Source organism: Phacochoerus africanus, chromosome 5 (assembly GCF_016906955.1).
Source record: "Phacochoerus africanus isolate WHEZ1 chromosome 5, ROS_Pafr_v1, whole genome shotgun sequence".
NCBI lineage: Eukaryota > Metazoa > Chordata > Mammalia > Artiodactyla > Suidae > Phacochoerus > Phacochoerus africanus.
In genome coordinates this window covers 102,430,799-102,435,332 of record NC_062548.1, presented here as the reverse complement: position 1 = coordinate 102,435,332, position 4,534 = coordinate 102,430,799, and the positions used below count along the sequence as shown (strand labels likewise).

At 40.6% G+C, this 4,534-nt stretch overlaps 1 pseudogene; it reads right to left on the bottom strand.

The window, feature by feature from the left end:
- Nucleotides 1-3,735: 3,735 nt before the first annotated feature.
- Nucleotides 3,736-4,188, bottom strand: LOC125126850 (40S ribosomal protein S13-like; annotated as a pseudogene).
- Between the last annotated feature and the right edge of the window lie 346 nt (nucleotides 4,189-4,534).

Here is a 4,534-nt window from a genome sequence, read left to right as displayed (position 1 = left end):
AGTGAATTAATTTAACATATTTTCTAAGAACCTGAAATAAACCCTGCATGGTTATGATGAATTTTTTAATACAGTACTAGATTTAATGTGCTAATTTAATTAGAATTTTTGCATTGATGTTCCTGAGATTGGACCTTTTCTTTTCTTGTTCTTTCCTTACCCAGTTTTGGTACTAAGGCTATATACAATATTTCACAAAGTCAGTTGCGTCACCTTCCCTATTTTTCTTCTCTCCAGAACAATTTGCATGATAGAAGGATTATTTTTTCTTAGAAAACTGGCCCATGGGACTGTTGAGGCCTCTAGTAGTCTTTGTATGAGGTGGAAGGGGAGCCAGCAGTTTTGATTACCAATTCAGTTTTATTATTGTCTATTCAGGTTTTCATTGTTTCTTGGGTCCATTTTAGTAATTTATATTTTCTGAGAAGTTATGCATTCACCCAAGTTTTCAAATTTCTCAGCAAAAAAAAAAAAAATTGATAGTACTTTAGTGTCTGAGTGCAAGGAATGGGAAACACTAATTTATTTATTTGTTTATTTATTGTCTTTTTGCCTTTTCTAGGGCCACTCCCCCGGCAGAGGTTCCCAGGCTAGGGGTCTAATCGGAGTTGTAGCCACTGGCCTATGCCACAGCCACAACAACTCGGGATCCAAGCCGTGTCTGCGGCCTACACCACAGCTCACGGCAATGCTGGATCCTTAACCCACTGAGTGAGGCCAGGGATCGAACCCGAAACCTCATGGTTCCTAGTCGGATTCGTTAACCACTGTGCCACGACGGGAACTCTGGGAAACACTAATTTAATATAATGAAGAGTGTGCTTATAAAATTGTTGAAAGGGCTGGAGGAGTGAGCTCTGGGTGAGACCCCCAGAAATGACTCCCAGAGCCATCTAGAACTGACCCTCCAGAGGAAGTGCCAACTACGCCACCATTAGCAAGGTGGGGACCCAGAGGCTGCCATGGGGACAGGTGAATTCAGGAACACACAGCAGCAGCTGCAACTCAAGATCAGGAAGATACACGAACACTGCCTTCCAATCTTCTGACTCCAGCTTCTGCCAGGGCAGCCGCAGATACCTTCAGAGCTGGATCCTGGACTCCAAGTCTCCACACCCCTGTCTGGCAGCCAAAGAAAAGGGAGTCAAAAGGATCATGACCACTACTTCCCTACTGCCAATCAAATCTCACACAAGTGCAGCTACTGGCAAAACCTAATTCTCATCTAGAAAGCTAGTTGAAATGCTGTTTTCAGCTTTCCGGCCTCTGTAGTCAGGAAGACACACTTGATGGAGGTGGAAATAACTGCCAACTGCCAATCGACTATATCTAATCCATCTCATAATTTTTAAAACTGTCTACTGTATGTGTGGTTGGGTGCACTCTATTATCCTAAGATTGTGTATCCCTGCCTCTCCTCTCTCTTTTCTCACTCAGTTTGATAGATATCTGCCTATTCTTTTTAAAAAACCTGCTTTGGGTTTTATTGATCCTCTTCTTTGTTTTGTTTTGTTTCATCAATTTATGCTTTTATCTTTATCCCTTTGTCCCTTCTGCATTTGTTGGGTTCAGTCTCAAACTTTTTCATTCTCTAGCCTTAAGTCGAACCCTAAATAATGTTTTCTATCTTCCTTTTTTCCTACTAAATGCACTGCTTTCTCTGCATCCCTCAATGTTTGATTATTTTGTGTAATTTATAGGGTTTTATTGTCAGTGTTTTTTCTTAATTTCTCACTTGTCTTTTAACTTCGTTTTGCTTATTACAGTAGCTTCTTTCTTTTCTCCCCTGCTCCCCTCCCCCTTTTCCGCACAGAACTTTATGATCAAAGTTGGAAAGACTTTGATTTCACAGGGAGGAAGGGCTGGAGGAGTGAGCTCTGGGTGAGACCCCCAGAAATGACTCCCAGAGCCATCTAGAACTGACCCTCCAGAGGAAGTGCCAACTACGCCACCATTAGCAAGGTGGGGACCCAGAGGCTGCCATGGGGACAGGTGAATTCAGGAACACACAGCAGCAGCTGCAACTCAAGATCAGGAAGATATACGAACACTGCCTCCCAACCTTCTGACTCCAGCTTCTGCCAGGGCAGCCGCAGATACCTTCAGAGCTGGATCCTGGACTCCCAAGTCTCCACACCCTACAGGTTGAATCGGAGCTGTAGATGCTGGCCTATGCCACAGCTACATCGATGCAAGATCTGAGCCATGTCTGCAACCTACACCACAGCTCACAGCAACGCTGGATCTTTAACCCACTGAGCGAGCCCAGGGATCCAACCTGTGTCCTCATGGATGCTAGTCAAATTCATTAACTGCTGAGCCATGACGGGAATTCCTGTAATTCATCTTTAATCTTTAACTATTTGGAGCTTTTCTGGTGTATGCTTTGCGGTAGGGATTCAACTTTTTTTTTCCCCAGGTGCCTTTCTGATTGCCTCAATGCAATTTATTGAATAATCTACCTCTTTCCCCACTGATTTGGGATAGTTCTTTAACACATAAAGTTTATGTATTTTAATATTTTAAAATTTTTTATTCTGTTTAATTGCTTTGTGTTTATTCACTGATTAAAATTCCATTGTTTTCATTTTTGAGAGTTTGAGGTTTTAAGATCTAGTAGGGCTATTTCCCATTCATTGATCTTTTTCAGTTTCCCACACTGTTCTTATTCTTATGCAAATCTAAGCATCAGCATTTCTAGTTCTAAATAAGAGTTAGCATTTTTTATTGGTCCTGCATCACTTTAATAAATTAACTTTGTGATGCTGAGCTTCTGATGCAAGAACATGGAATGTTTTTCATCTATTTTGGTCTCCTATGGTGTCCTTCAGTAGTATTTTAAAGTTTTCTTCATAAGGATCTTCTACATTTCTTATTAGGCTGATTCTTGGGTATTTGGTATTGGGTATTGATAGAGCAGTTGGCATCTGACATTCATTCCCACCTAATTATCTGTTCCCTTCTCAATTACAGAGGCTGAAGGGCAAAAAAAAAAAAAAAAAATTGCAGTTCCCAACTGTGGCAGCTGGAGTTCTGGAGATGAATTAGCTTTGACCAATCATACGCATACAGACACTAGCAAGAAGGTAGAAATGAGTTGGAAACCCTGTGGATGCTGCTGTGGTGGCTGGAGGTGAGGCTGGACCGACACAAGTGTTTACAGTCCCTGAACTCGATATCCCCGTATGTAGTCATCACCTGTAAAGATATGAGGAATTCATGATGGCAGCAGCAGTGACAACTGGCTGATCTCTGAATTACGGTTATGATGATTTGACTTTGAAATTATTAATCCTATGATAGCCCTCAACTTTATGTATCTTTTCAAATTTTATCTAATAAGGACTCATACAGCACATATCAGCTGCCAGAAGCTGGTATATGCAACTTTTTAAAATTCACTACTTCCAGCCCTGGCAAGGATTTTGGAAGTGCCTATAATTCCTTATATCCTTTTGTGCTTTGAAATACTTGGGAGTGGTTTTGGTTTCCCAAATGGAACCCTGATTAAGTATTTTATCTTTTGTGTGACTCTTGAATGATAGGGTCATCTTCTGGCAGTCCATCTTCTGTTTGTAAACACAAAGATCCACCAATTCTTTAGATAGCTGTGTTAAAATCTCCCACCACGACTGTAAATTTGTCGAATTCTATTAGGTTTTCTTGAAATATTTTAACGTTCCTTTTTTTTTCTAATTAAACAATGATCATATTGCTTGATCACAATCAGCAAGTTTATGCCACCACGAAAGAGGCTGTGGATGACTCATATTTCCAACTGGGGGGAAGGACTCATTTGGTCTTATAATATCGAGCCAACGGGTGAATACGGCTCTCAGTCAGAAACAGATAGAATTTAGCATCTTTATCCTTTCTGTTCCTCTCAAGATGCTTTCAAACAGCACCAGCTTTCTTAATTAAATGGTAGAGATCCTCAAGATGAGGAACAGGTTCTTTGGACTTAAGAATTCTCAAGATTTTATTGCCTGTCACAAAACGTACTTGTGCAACACCACGTGAGTCTCTCAGGATCTCACTAATGTTTGAAGGAGTCAGGCCCTTCTTGACCAGTTTGTAGATTTGCTCCTTCACTTCGTCAGATGGCAGGTTTCAGCTAGGTGGGGGGCTGCGGCGGTAGGGCAGGGCCCACTGGGACAGGCCCTTTCCGAAAGCGTGAATGCAGCCCATGATGGGCGTGATCAGGGCAGTGAAAAGTTAACAGTTTCCTGTAAAGTGTAAAGTACGTGGTTCTTATAACCTTTGTACAGATTAGTTCCTGTATTAGTATTATATTGTTACATATAATATTACATTGTTCATGCCAACTTTCTTTAGCTTAGTAATTGGAGAAGATATAGCGTAGAATCATAGCCAAACTGTGAAAGACACATAATATGAGCAAAAAAATAAGCTTTCGTAGTTGTAAGAAATTAAGATTTGGGGGTTACTGTTTATCACATTATAACTTAGCCCAAGGTGACTGATACAAATGTCAAGCCATCAAATATAATCATATTTTTTAAATATTTTTTTT